This window comes from Ctenopharyngodon idella, chromosome 24 (assembly GCF_019924925.1).
Source record: "Ctenopharyngodon idella isolate HZGC_01 chromosome 24, HZGC01, whole genome shotgun sequence".
Taxonomy (NCBI): Eukaryota; Metazoa; Chordata; class Actinopteri; order Cypriniformes; family Xenocyprididae; genus Ctenopharyngodon; species Ctenopharyngodon idella.
In genome coordinates this window covers 1791568-1806814 of record NC_067243.1, presented here as the reverse complement: position 1 = coordinate 1806814, position 15247 = coordinate 1791568, and the positions used below count along the sequence as shown (strand labels likewise).

The following is a 15247-nucleotide window of genomic DNA, read 5'->3' as shown; positions in this document are numbered from 1 at the left end:
TTGGCATTTTTGGAACCTGGTCGGTAGGAGATAGAAAAGTCAAAGCGGGTGAAGAATAAAGCCCAGCGGGCTTGTCGTGGGTTCAATCTCTTAGCAGCCTTGAGATATTCCAAGTTCTTGTGGTCGGTGAGAACCAGGAAGGGGTGTTTGGCTCCCTCCAACCAATGCCTCCACTCTTCAAGAGCCAACTTCACGGGCAGCAGCTCGCGGTTTCCGATGTCGTAATTGGCCTCCGCCGGGTTGAGCTTGCGGGAGAAGAAGGCGCATGGGTGAAGTCTACTTGGATTCCCCTGCTGCTGGGAGAGTACCACCCCCACTCCGGTGGTGGAAGCGTCCACCTCTACCATGAAGGGCAGGTCTGGATTAGGGTGGACGAGGAGGGGAGCGGTGGTGAAGGCTTCCTTTAGAGCTTCGAAGGCGTTTGTGGCAGCTGGAGTCCAGGACAGAGACTTGGGCCTATTCCTGAGGAGGTTGGTGAGTGGATGGGCGATGGAGCTGTGATCTTTGATAAACCGACGATAGAAGTTTGCAAATCCGAGGAAACATTGGAGTTCTTTTACTGTGGATGGAGTGGGCCAGGTCTTGATGACTTCCACCTTCCCCTCGTCCATCCGGATGCCACTGTGGTCAATGATGTAGCCTAAGAAGTGCACGGAGGGCTGATGGAATGAGCACTTCTCGGCTTTGAGGAAGAGGTGGAATTTCCTGAGCTGTTGGAGGACCTCCGCAACGTGGTGGCGATGTTCGGCCAAGCTCCGGGAGTATATCAGGATGTCGTCGATGTAGACCAGGACAAATCGATGGAGGAACTCCCGGAGCACCTCGTGGATGAAATCCTGGAATACGGAGGGGGCGTTGACCAGGCCATACGGCATAACGAGATATTCGTAGTGGCCAGTAGGTGTCACGAAGGCGGTCTTCCACTCGCCCCCCTCACGTATCCGGATGAGGTTGTACGCGCTGCGGAGGTCCAGCTTCGTGAACACAGTGGCACCACGGAGATGTTCCAGGGCCGCTGGGACGAGAGGAAGGGGATAACGGAACTTAACTGTGATCTTGTTGAGTGAGCGGTAGTCAATGCAGGGCCGCAAGCCTCCGTCCTTCTTTGCCACGAAAAAGAAGCTCGAAGCAGCAGGGGAAGTAGACGGACGGATGTATCCCTGGTCTAGAGCTTCCTTGATGTATTCTTCCATGGCCTTCTCCTCCGGGATGGACAGGGGGTAGATCCTTCCCCTGGGCACTGGCTCACCCGGAAGCAGATCAATAGCACAGTCCCATGGCCGATGAGGAGGCAGCTTGGAGGCTCGCTGTGGGCAGAAGAAGTCGCTGAAGGGGGCGTAACAGGATGGTATCTCAACAGAGCGTTTCTCCACTGGGCTCTCGATGGATGTGGCGCAGAGGGAGATTTCTTCGGAGCGAGGAGGCGATGGAACGGGAACTCTGGAGATACAGGAGGAGAAACAGGTTTCGCCCCACATCAGGATCTCGCCGCTGCCCCAGGAGATGACAGGGTTATGTTGTTCCAACCAGGGGCGCCCTAGGATCACGTCAGAGGTGGAATCCTCCAGAACCAGCAGATAGATGGTTTCTTGGTGCAACACGCCGATCCGCAGCTGGAGAGGGCCAGCACAGCGACTCACACGCTTCTTAGTGAGAAGTTTTCCCGTTACAGAGTGGATCTGGTAGATAGTCGGAGAAGGCGTGGTCTTGAGCTTGAGTTGTCTGCAGAGTGCGCCGGAGATGAAGTTGCCGGCTGACCCTGAGTCAAGGAGCGCCACCACTGGAAGAGACACATCAGCGGCAGTAAGGTTTACAGTAGTGGTGAGTGGCTTCAATTTATTCATGGAGGGAAGGATTGCACTCACCATGGGACACGGAGGACGGGTTGGGCATGAGGAGAGTACATGCCCAGGTAAACCACAGTACAAACAAAGATTCAGGGTCAGCCGCCGTTGTCTCTCTGCAGACGATAAGTGAGAGTTTTCCACTTGCATAGGCTCGTTGGCTGGTTCTGGAGGGCTGACGGACTCTGGTCGACGGAGGAGAGTGTTGAACAGCGACTGGCCCTGGTGTTCTTCAATACACGACTGCATACGGGTGGCGAAGCGGATGGAAAGCTGGATGAAGCGCTCGAGGCCGATGGAATCCTCGTATGCAGCGAGATGCAACCGCATGCGAGGATCCAACCCTTGTCGAAAGGTGGTAATCAACGCCTGTTCATTCCAACCACTGGAGGCAGCTAGCGTTCTAAACTGCAAAGCATACTCATTCACAGTCATGGAGCCTTGTTTCAAGTTATATAATTTCTCACCGATCGAAGAGTCAGACGTGGGTTTTCCGAAGACCTGGAGTCGGCCCACTGCAGCGCTTTGCCTTGCAGGTGAGAAATTATAAACGCTACCTTGGAGGTATCGGTGGGGTAGAGGTGCGGTTGCATCTCCAGGACCAGTGCGCACTGCAGGAGGAATCCGCTGCAGTCCTCCGCCGAGCCAGAGTAGGGCGCTGGTTTGGCCATGGGACTGGCGTGAACCGGCGGTGAAGGAGTGGAGACGGTGTTTGCGGACGTGATCGCTGGAGCGGGTGACGGTGAACTGGAGGTGAGTGTTCGGCGCAGGGCGTCCACAAGCTCTTGAAACGGGTCCGGGTGGCTCATGCTGGTATCTAGCTGTTATGGTCCGGTCTTCTGTTACAATACAGAAGGGACCGAGGCAGATATAACAGGTAGAGATGTTTATTGATACCAGCACGAGACAAACAGTAGTGCAGGTGAATAATAAGTGATGTAATGGATGAAGTAGAGAGTGCAGAGAAGTGATACTGTCCTTGTTGATTGTAGACAGGGGTCGATTCGGAAGACGCTGGAGAAACGTGACACTGGAGACCAGGAACACTCACACACAGATGGGAATCACACGAGGAGACGCTGGAGACAGGTAAGTAGTTCGGTAGGAGTCCTTGAGGTAAGCATTCAGGTAAGACGTAATGCAAACGAGACCGGACAATGTGGCTGTGTGTGTGAGTGCTCTTTATGCTGGTGGTGATTGCGGTGATAATGAGGTGCAGGTGCGGGTGATCAGTACTCTGGAGAGTCAGTGCGTTGTGATTGGTGAGCGGTGGAGCCTGGCGTGTCTGTGACAACCACGACTGACAACTGTTTTTTACGTAAAAGGATCCTGGAGACCCTACAGATGAAGAAGTGGCCTCTACTTCCACAGAAATGAATCGGTGTAGTGGCAATGTAAGTAGTCATTTGAATAATGGATAATTATGTATGGAAACTATGAAGAGATTTCTCAAATTTGATCATGTTTTATATTTGTTTTTAACCACAGTTAGGGAATGAGTTGGATTCACCTTCAGCGGTTATGGATGCCAAGGTAAGACCAATGCAGGACTACTTAGTATATTTTTATAGAAGGAAATGTTATAATTTTTAAAAATATAGCATTTTTTTTATTCATACAGATTCATTTTCAGATTAATTACTTACTAAATGTAATTCTTTTTCTTGTTAATGGTATAATATACTATTATGCCAAATCATAATTGATGATTATTCCTTTGAAATTGTAATTGAGATTGTTTGATTTTTAAAATTTACATTGAATGATGTTTTGAATAGCTTTATACCGTTGTTTAAAGCAACTGCAACTGCATATATATTTGGTAACACGTTACAGTAAGGTGTCATTTGTTCATATTAGTTAATGTATTAACTGACATAAACTAACAATGAGCAATACATTTGTTAATACATTTGTTTTAATGTATAAGTAAATGCTGAAATTAACATTAACTAAAATTAATAAATGCTGCACTAGTATTGTTCAATTGTTCATGCTTAGTTCATAATAACTAATACAGTTAACTAATGAACCTTATTTTAAAGTGTTACCATATATATATATATATATATATATATATATATATATATATATATATATACCATATATTATTACTATAATTGCGCCTTTTTTACGTAGTTAGGTAATTGTGACATCTGTGATTGTGATCACCCTAGTATCATTTTGTTTTAGGTTTTTCTGTGTTTTAAGTGTTTTCCTGCATTTGTTTGTTTGTATCTTGTCCTGTGTGTTCTGCCATGTATTCAGAAGACTTTATTGAAGTACATGTAAGTACCTGTGGGGAAACATTATTATTTTTATTTGATGCTTTGTGTTTTCATGAAATTATTGGTTTAACCTACAATCCTTACCATTAGTTGTTTGTGTGTGTGGTAGTAATTTTTATTTAGATAAATTGAATTTCTTTCAGAGCTGACGATAGACCAAACCAAGATTTGGACATAACGAGACAAAAGCAAGACAAGCAAAAGAGGTGCAATTAAGTTTAATTTATAGTGCCTTTTTTACATAGGCCAAAAGCTAAAAAAGAATGCATCTCCTGTTTTCTTTTTCTCAAGCCTTACAGACGCAATCAACACACTTACAGAGGCAATAGACCCTTCAACTGTTTTCAGCGTCTGTGTCACACGAGAGGACATGTTCTCCCGAGGCCTAACACAGTGGAAGTGGCAGAAGAAGTCCTCTCCGAAGAATCCCCTCAGAGTCACTTTCATTGGAGAGTCTGGGATAGACAGTGGTGAATTCCTGACTGGTATGTTTTTGTCCTCATGCAGCAGCACCATTGCATAAATTATGCAGTTTTATAAAATGTAGTCATCATCTTCTTAACTGACCTCAGTGCATTTGTTTATTAGTACTGGCAATTTGCTTTTTTCACAGAAATGATGGCCGGAATTGAGGAAAAAATCTTTGAGGGAGGGAGCACTGGGAAAAATCTTAAGTATTCAGTTACGGACTTTCAGAATGACAATTTCAGGTAGGTTTATTAGCATTACAGCTGGGTAAATAAATATTGATGTCTCAATTTTAATCGAACCGATCTCATTTTTCGTATATCCCAAGAATCTCTTTACAGCTGATAAATGAACAGAACATTATAGCGCACCTCTCATCCAGTAGGCTTTGTGCTTTGTTACTTTTGATAAGAAACAAAGTCTCAGATTTTGAATTCTGTCAATCTTATTATGAAATTCAAACAATAAATATGGTTTTGGCGCTGTTTAATGCAGAGACCGATCACACCTCAGGTCAAGTGAAGCGGCAGCATGCAGCGCACTGAAAGATCATGTCTTCCTCTATTTTTAATACCAGTTACGGGCTGCAGCGCGAAATAAACATGAATGAATGCCAAAAGGTATGTAAACAGATACTGACATTAATCCTGTCTCATGTGATCGCTCAATCAGTGCTTCAGCCATACTTCAAAGACGTCACAAACAACAAGATATCATGTTTCTCTCATAAAATCCATATTCAGAGACCATGAACTCAGTCAGCTAGAACAATTAACTCTGGAGAGGAGCATTTTGCTAAATATATGTACCATATTACATTCATTGTAATGTTAATCAATATTTAATGTATGTTTAAATAATTTTGTAAAAATAGTATTGTAACTTTAATATTATGAAATGCTCCTTGTTTAGAATTTGTATATAAATCAGTTTATTTGAACCTTCAATATTATAATAATGTAACTACAAAACCTAACTCCTTACAGCAATAGAGATATTTTTTTCCTTAAAAATGTTTGCTATGTACCACATACATATAATATAATATAATATAATATAATATAATATAAATATTTGTGTCAATACCCAGCCCTAATTCAAATCCTGTAACAGTTTGTCAGTTAATGCCTTTCTTTGTCACTTGAACTGCCCTGTTGTACTGTAGGATAGTTGGTGAAATAATGGCAGTGAGCATTACTCAGGATGGCCCTCCACCCAACTCTTTCATGGAGTGGATATACAATTTAGTTTCTTCTGGGGAGATTAATAAAGATCAGCTGACAAAGGCTGACATAACAGATGCAGACCTGCTAGATCTAATTGACAAGGTTTTCTAATTCAACTCAATTAAGATTTGTATACATATGTGTACTGTATGTCTGTGTTACTCATCGTTTTCATTTCTTTAGATTGAGACCGCAGACACTACAGCCTTGCTTGACCTTTCTGAAAGAATCGTAGCATGTGGGTACACAGGACCCCTAACATGTGATCGAAAGGAAGACATTGTCAGGTGTAGTATATGTGATTCTGTGATGTTTTGTACTTTGAATCTGACTCTCCTTCTTTCTCTTGAATCCACCCATTAGGGTTAGATTTTTTTTTGTTACATTATACTCATTCGTAGACTCTCATCTCCAGCTTTTTACAGGTTTTCCATTGTCATGAGAAAAAATAGAATATTTGGTGAATTTTCAGTGTAGTATCCAGACCTGAAAAAAAACAAAACAAAAAAAAACGTTTCTATAGTCAGTGTGATGTTTTTTTTTTTTTTTTTTTTCTAGTTGAGCTGTTTTATAGTATTTAAACACCTATGATGTCTGTAAAATAATTTACAAATGCTTTTTCAGTCTGACAGAGATTAATGTTCTATACTTAGCCTTTTATTTCAAACAAGCACTTCTATTAAACTTTATTAACATAAGTTAAAGTTTTTTAATATAATTTGTTTTTTCCTGGATTTATTATTTTATGTTCTGCATTCGTCTGTGTGAATCCTGCAGCAGATGAGCAGAGGACTGGAACTCTGTGGCCTCCATGAAACGGTGAAACAAAATCAGCCGTTATTTGTTTCTGGTCACTTTACAAAAGTAAGTGTTGTTGCTTGCATTTGTTTTGTCGTGATGGCTTTTGAGCTGTGTATAATAAAAGGTTTCTTTTATCCTGATGCAGATTTTCTCATGATGGCCCTGACACCCATTTTAAGTGAAGTGGCAGAGGGAATCAAGAATTGTGAACTACTTGCAGGACTTCATTCAAAGCCTTGAAGATGAAGGTAACGTCATCACTCTTACTCTTAATACTAAAATTGCATCAGTTCAACAACCGACTGGGCCATGTGACCAGTCAGAGCAGAGAGGGCTTGCGGAAAGGTGTGATTTAGCAAGACTGAAGATTTGGATCGCTTCACACTTTTGAATATAAACTTATTGTAGGAGACCTCCAAAACAATTTTAAAATAGTATATTAGGGGCACTTTAAAAATGTCAGGTATTGTTAAAGTAAGGGTGCAGACAGAGATATGTGTGTTTTTTGCAGAAGAAGGGAGCAGCAGTAAGGAGAACAGGGTTGAAGATGACAACGAACAGGAGGATAAAACAAACTGCACTAAAAGAGATGCAGAACAAGACAAGATCACCGCCAGCAGGTCATGCAGTGGATTACTGGTCAGGGGCACGTCCACATTACTTCTGCACAAAGAGAAACACTTAAAATACATGTTGAATTTGATCATGACTGTCAGCTTCGATATGGTCAGCACAGTTTATGCGTCTCTCTAGTAAATGCATGTTCCTGTGCTGTGACCTTTCCTACACTCACCTAGAGACAAACACAGAGTTCACTGGCATTATGAGGCAGGCTGTGAGCAATAGCAGAGAATTTGGTCGTTAATGAATTGATTCTTACTATAGTTTAATCACTATACTGTGTACCCTCTGTTACGTCGTTAATAATATGTTAAAAGAACAGGGGTGCAGTAGCTTTTGGATATTTGACTGTAGTTTATTTTATTTTTTTATTTTTATCATTGACATGTATTACAACAGAAGCAGACAAGATTGCTGCCAAATTGTTCCAAACTCAATTCAGACGTGAAAAAATGTACATCAATGCACAGTAAGCTTCAAAGCAGAATAAATTCATTATGCTGTTCAGTTTTTATGCTTGTGTTTTTTATTCATATTTGTTAAAACAAACTCCAGACAAAGCAAGTGCAGTTCTTCGACAGGGATATTAGGACCAGTTGAATTCAGCAGATGTTCAAGAGCCCTCAACCCATCTGAACTCAAAGGACATTCAAATCTTCACAGGCATCGTAAGTAGCTGCTGCGTCCCAGTCTAGATCTGGCTCTTCGATGTCCTGAAGGTATAGCAGGTAAACAGTTAGGAATACACTTATTACATGAACAGCAGTGTGGTGACAGAGTAACTAAGACGAGATGGTCCGTACTGCAGAACACGAGAAAAAAAACATTCAGGAGTGGAAGCCGGTGAGCACTTTAATAATTCACTTTGCATCTGTAAATGAAGCAGAGTGTAGCGGCAGATCCAGTTGATGACGCAGTTCCGTGACCTACTTTAACTGTTCAATACGGGACTGTTTAAAGCTAAATGTAGTTCTAATCTGAATTATCTGAATTAAAACAGATCACTAAAATAATGAATGAATAAATGAATCTGATTTTACATGTGCATATTGTAATCATAAGTTTAGGTTAATTATCTAGATTGTGTAGAGTGCAGATTATACTAATTAAGTTATTAAGCTTGTTAATATCATCATTTGAGAGTGCTTCATGTTAAAAAATAGACAAAGAACTCTTTTAATAAGCTTTATTTACAATTCATTTATATTTTCTGTATTTTTTGTTTCAGTTAAAGGTTTTTCACCTTTCTTCTGTTGGCTTATTTGATGCTTTTCAATAAAAAAGAAGAGTGGAATCCAGTTAAGGCCTCCGTTGATGATGTTACCCTCCCTTTCAAGCGGGGAAATGGACCCTTCGCTAAGCCCCGCCCTCCTTAGTTACTGTTGCTACGCCTGTCAAGCTTTCGCCCCTGGCAAGTCATTTACAGTATGTATGCACCGGTGTCAGACATTTCCAAGGAGTTGATTAGTCATTTTTGGCGAACAGGTGAAATATCAGAGAGCAAGAAAAAGGGACTGCAGTATGCATTCGAGGGATATATCCATGACATAATATGCAACCGATTAGAAAATAATTTGATCAAAATTGAAGCTAAAGCCTATAGCAGCCGCCTCATACGCTGACCATTCAAATGGGAAACACACAAATTGAGGGAACAGCTTTGTTCATCCACAGCAGGTTAAGTGAAATTTGTGAAAATAACCTAATAATTATAAATCAAACAGCTTATTCCACAAGACTTATGGATAAACACAAGACATTAGCCTGACCACTTTGCAATGATAACATTCTCCCGCTTATATTTTTAGCGCGCTAGGCTACTCCGTCTTGCCTTTAATCATATTATTTTACGTTCAGATATATGCATTATGAACAAAGAACTGTCATTATTTCCAAGCAATGATGTGCTGAGTTAGCTAGCTAGCTAACCCGTCAGATTGTCCTACCCGGGCTTACTGCACGTGCGCACATCAACATTACATCATTGTTGTCGTGATAAATAACACAAAATTACTGTATTTGCATTATTGTAAGGGTAGGTTTAGGGTTGGGGTATGTGTAGATGTTAATAAAGCCATAAACCACATTAATATCACTCTGGAAGCACAATCTGATAAGTAACGTTAGCATTTTTCGCTGTCAGATTTTGCTACCCACTGTTTCAATGGGAGGTAGCAAAATCTGACCGGCTAGCACAAATTGTCAGAACACCGGCATTTCTCCCTTTGGGTTTTAGGTTTCGGGAAGGGAAAAAAAATCCACCACCCCGTCCAAACTTTTAGGATACCGGGTATCAAATTTACACAATCCCTACCCACAACGCTTCGGCATGTTTCCCTCGCTCGAAAGCTTGACAGACCTCCCGCGCCTAGTTACGGTTGCTAAACCGCGATTGGCCTGTGGCGGTTTTCGGGCGTGGCTTAGCGAAGGGTCGATTGTGCACATAAAAAAATAGTCTTGACAGTGTGCTTCACTCATGTTTCCATTTCTCCTCGAGATGCTGCGCGAGCCTCAACAGCTCAACCTTATCGCCACTACATTATGCAGCCTATTATTATCCACTATCGATCGCCACTAACACTAAATATAATAAAATGCGTTCTTTTGTTTTTTTTGGTATTGACATTTTAATCAGGTCCTTCAATTGCCCCTTCAAAAAATCCACTTATCCCGGACTATTTGACAAGCGTTAGTGTCGAGCCCTGACATGTTAAACCAGTGCTAAAATCCTGATTTATAATCGAGACGTTGTCTGAGAAAATCACCATACACATAGTATAAAGACTTTTGCAGTGATTTTGGCTATATGTACACGTAAAATGATCACTCAGGTTAGAAACAATAGTATCTGTTTTATTTGTTCTGTGACAGAGCGCACACTCGCACAGCCTCAACTGAATGCGCTGCTCCTCTCAGCCACTCACTGAACAGCAGACGCAGAGAGAGAGGTGAAAGCAAGATCCCGCGCTCGTGCGGCAGTACCGGGGGGTCTCGTTAGCTAGATCAGGTTAACAAGTATATTCGTCACAACGTGCTTTCTTGGAAAAAGGTCGCTAAAGGGGTCTGAAGAGCTGGTAAGTTGGCAACACTGATGCAGCCTTCCGTCTCCAGGCCCCAGGCCACCGCTGTCCAAACCGGCGTTACGGTTATTTTGCACCGGCCGGAGGCAATTACCAAACTGGTTCCGTGTGTGTATCACACCAATGTACATATTTTGCGACAGCAGATCAAAGTTATTAATTATGAAGGCTATATTCAAAATAAACTGGTAGTATTATTTTTCTTAAAAACTATCTAGAAAAAATGAAGGCCTGTAGGAATAAAATTTAATGACTTTTAGTGCCTTTTAGTCCTCCAATCGATTTTTTTATTGGTTAAAATCAATGGAGAATATCTGGTATTTTTCCGTGGGTGCTCGACCATTTCCGTGGGTGCTCCAGAATCCGAGCAGCCACGGGATCGGCGCCTATGAACCGCACTAACAGAGCAATGCAGTTAGTTTCAATCCAACCAAACCAGATCGCAAACTCAAACTGGACCAATCAGCTGTGAGTAAAGTGTATCTGATGCAATAAAGCCACTCCCCCTGTATCTCTCGCTCCAGATTAATTCAGTTCATAGTGAAAACCTTTTAGAGACAAAATTGCTCATCTTTTGCTGCTAATTATATTTATATTAAATAATTTAAAACTATGAATAATTCATATTTATTGATATAATTAGGCCTATTATATTAATTGACAATATTAAACTTTGCTTTTAAATTAAAATAAATATAATACATGCATAATATATAAAGCTTTTAAACAGATTAAGCTTACATGTTTTCTTTTGAGCTTTGAGAATGCAGCTGTCCACTAGATAGTGCGCACAAACTCTTTCCGCTCTTAAGGAGTATAGGCTACTTTGAAAGGCTCGCGTGCTCAACTGCGCACGAGATGGAGCGGGACGCGGAAAATGAAGGCCAGAGATTGTGTATTATAGGGAGACAAGGGTCTATATCACTTACCATTGGAGAAAGCGTAACGGCCAGAGCCGTTAAATATGAGAGTTGCGACACTCTTTGATCTCGCCGCCACGCTGTCACGTGGTTCGTGTAGCTCTCAATAGTTCCAAACAAATCCACGCTGTCAACCAGTTTGAAGGGTTTTAAGCGGGACAGACAGCTGTAGCTATATTTGCAGCAATTATCGGTAAATATTGACGCATAATATACATTGATTATTACGATGACCCTTACATTACATACAGATAATAGCATTTTTCCCTGGGGAGTGGCGGAAACACAGCATTAATCAGTTTTTGTGTTTAATTTTGAAGGGAAGAGGGGCTGCTCCCATAACGTAAAATACAGCAACTACTTGTATTTGTAGCATTTTTTTCGGTAAATATTAACGCATAATATTGATTAAATATTGAATAAAATTGATTACTACATTGTGTACACTTACAGTAGCGTATTGTATCTGGAGAGTGATAGAGAGACGGCATTATCGTTAACAGTGTGGTCTGTTAAAATGTACAGGTAACTGGAGAGATGGTTACTGAGTGAATTAACAATGTTCCTAAATACGATCCATAACATTAACATTGCTGTTAACTGGATTCATTTTAGTATGGCTAATGTACCCCTTCATCCTGACCTTCCCTATAGGCTAAACCATTTGTATGTATGTTTTATATCTCATGCAAATAAAGCCCTTTGAATTGAATTAATTTTTTGTTTAATTTTAGAGGGAAGGGGGGCTGCTCCCATAAGGTATACATTTACCGCATGTACTGTATATATTTTTCTCGTGCTTCTAAGGTCATAATTACTAACATCCTAATGTTGTGTTAAGATACATTCACATAAACATGCACAACAAGTGAGTATCAATGAATGAAGCTGCTCAGTTTAAGTCAAGAAAGAAGTTTGGTCAACAGTGAAAAATATACAAGGCAAACAATTGCATTCAACAAAACATTTAATTATATATTATATCCAGGGAGAGGGTAGGTAAGTTTTCCTTGAATGTTCTGTCTTCAAAGAAACTCATTCGACTTCCTACAGGGAGAGAAAGATGGCAGAAAGCAGGCCAGAGAAGGAATATAAGTGTTCACAGTAGCCATTACATGCTTCCAGCGCAGCCGTAGGATGATCTGGAGACCTGCTGGTGAATCGAGAATCAGTCAAATGCTTATCCATACATTGATAACAAAAGCATTCAAACTCCACGCTATAGTAATGCTATAGTTACTTGAATTTTTGGGTGAGAGCATTCCACTGCCAGAAGCAGACTGTGGGCCTGTTTCCACCTGGTGTTAAGATGCGTTTTGGCTGATCGGATCACAAGTGGACAACATTAAATACAGGTGTAAACAGATCTAAAACGGTTTAAGTTTGTCCACTTTCGACCACTTCCAGAAGTAGACGCAAATGCATTCGACCGGACTGCTTTCGTAGTGTAAACACTCATGTTTACTCTACTCTCCATCTACTGACCTAATGTGTAAACATTATGGGAAGCCCTCGAGCCAGACAGGATTTAAACTTTGTTGGCTGAAGACCAAAGTTTGGTTCAAAGATGAAAAACGTACCAAGCACAATGTTCTCTCACCATTCCTGATTTCTAACACACACTCACAGCATTCGGCTGGTCTCACAGCTGTCAGAGCAGAAGCGAACACTGATGCTCTCAATATGTTTTCCTGTCATCTCTGGGTGCATTCATATGTAAACTGCTCAAGCTTATTTTGTCCATTAGATTGAAAGATCTGTAAAAACCCATACATTTACCCACCCCCTCAAAGAAATCAGGACAGAAGTGGTTGAAAGAGGACAAATCAGATGGATTAAAACACCAGTTGCAAACGCGTATGTGTCTCCGTCGTCCACTTATGATCTGATCGACCAAAATGCATCTTAACTTCAGGTGGAAACAGCCTGTGTCAGAGCCCAGAGGAGACCGGGTCTGGAGTCGAGTCAAGCCTGCTGCTGGACAGAACTGGGAGTTGTGAAGAAAGAGGAAACAGTGTTAAGGTTAATACATTGAAGGACGGATTAAATACACTTTTCCCAAACATTTTCATGAGGTTGACATTACAGAAGTGAGAGCACACACCTACAGACAGGTCCAGAACTATTTGGACATTTGTCATGATGTCTGTTATTTTGACTCTGTACTCCAGTACAGATTTTGAAATTAAATGAGAAAATAAATAAATAAATAAATTTATATATATTTAAATAAATATATATATATACAAGCCACTATTGTTATTCAATTTATTCTTCCACACAATAACATTATGGAAGAAGCTGGGTGATTATTTAGCTAATCCAAGAAGTTATGCAAATAAGGGAAAAGATAAATTTTTTTATGCTGTCATAGAGGTGTAAATTTAATGGTGATTCAGCATTGAGGTCATAGTTTGTGGGGGTGTTTTTGCACTTGTTGCTTCATATCCAGATGTGTTTAATATTCTGGCCACCTCATGTATGTAAATAAGAAACCCATCTGAACACAATGTAGAGCAACATCACCTTTAACTATGACCTCAGTATTGAATTTACACATTTCTGGCTGATTATAAACATTAAAGTAGAATTCCTGGCAGAGCTGTTGTATTGAATTACATTAGATTGTAAAGGTGTTCCTAATATAGTGGCCACTAACTCCTTACTGTGTTATTCTCTGGTACTTTAATGAACTGGCAGCTAAGTGTTGCTAACATTAACAACAAATCTAATAACCGAAGATAAACGTTGTTTGACAACGAACTGGTAAATGTAAAGGTAAATGTAGCCCAACTGATGTCAGGTTATGATAGCTAAAGTTAGTGAAGTGTTGGTCACTTAAGCTAGCTGCAATTAGAGTCTAACGTTATTATCTTCCAATAAACATGAACTAAAGCTGGTTACATAAAATACAACTATTGACTAGATTCACGAGGTCAGGTAATGCGTTCAAATGTCAAAAATGCAGTAATTTCATCATCTTACCAGCGAGCGAACTTCAGAGTCACTGAAAATGAATGAGTTCAGCGCTGGAACTATAGGAGTGTCGCAACTCTGTTTTTCAAAGGCTCTGGTAACGGCTAATTTAATCACGTGATCTCCTCTCAGCCTATCGTGTAATGGCAGTGACATCAGACGCAACATTCCCTAGTCTGCCTTCTCTTAAAAAAATACATTTTTATCAAGCTATTAAATTTTCTCTGGTCTCCTTCCCTGTGTACTGCCGGGGCGGAGCGTTAGCATTAGCCGTTACGCTTTTTTGGCTAAAGGTTGCAGGCTTGCCTTCCAGTGCCTTTGGTAAGGCCTATACCCGAGCCCATGGGCGCAGAATACGTGTGTCCCCCGCACTTTTAATAAAATGTAAATTCATCCCCCGCATTTTTTTTTTTTTTTTTTTTTTTTTTTTGGGCAAGTGTGCATAGAGGCCAATGTGAATAAATATTGATTTAAATTCAAAGAGACAAGATAGTCTATGCATGACTTATCGTTTTATTCTTAAATAAAATGAGGCGATCTAAACATTATGGAGCGCTCACTCTCGTGTAATGTGTTTCATTCATACTGGAAGCTAGAGGGCGCTCTCTCGCAGAAGAGACCAAAAACGGTTTCGTAGAAGTAAATCAGCTATTCGCAGTAACAGCAGCTGAATAAAATCAAAGAGCTTAGAACCCAAGGCTGCGTTCGAAACCGCCTACTTCTCTACTATTTAGTAGGGAGAAAGCAGTAGGCGAGCGAATAAGTATGTCAGAAACCTCAGTAATAAAAGAGTAGTCGAGAAGTTCCCGGATGGCCTACTGCTCCCGCCCAGATTCTGAAGTGTTCCTCGATGGACACTCTTCTATCCCAGGAGGCCACGGGAGAGGATACGTCATGATCGACACGGAGGAGAAAAGCGGCGCGGATGCTTTCAAATGTGAGTATTGAACACCAAAAACACGGTTCTTCTGTTAAAATCGCATTTGCTGAACTACTGTAGAGTAAACCGCTGAATGTGTAAAG

At 41.0% G+C, this 15247-nt stretch overlaps 3 long non-coding RNA genes across 3 annotated transcripts in view; 2 read left to right on the top strand and 1 right to left on the bottom strand.

Annotated features, from left to right (window-relative positions):
• Window positions 1–15247, top strand: part of LOC127507276 (uncharacterized) — a 75145-nt gene that overhangs the window by 38699 nt on the left and 21199 nt on the right. The window lies entirely within an intron of this gene.
• Window positions 5626–7755, top strand: LOC127507280 (uncharacterized). The gene is made up of 5 exons (XR_007928318.1): window positions 5626–5928; window positions 6010–6113; window positions 6604–6690; window positions 6773–6875; window positions 7139–7755. It is a non-coding gene; the product is annotated as an uncharacterized LOC127507280 (long non-coding RNA).
• LOC127507281 (uncharacterized) lies at window positions 11249–15160 on the bottom strand. Its single transcript, XR_007928319.1, has 3 exons — window positions 14234–15160; window positions 12489–13235; window positions 11249–12398 (listed from the first exon to the last, which is right to left on the bottom strand). It is a non-coding gene; the product is annotated as an uncharacterized LOC127507281 (long non-coding RNA).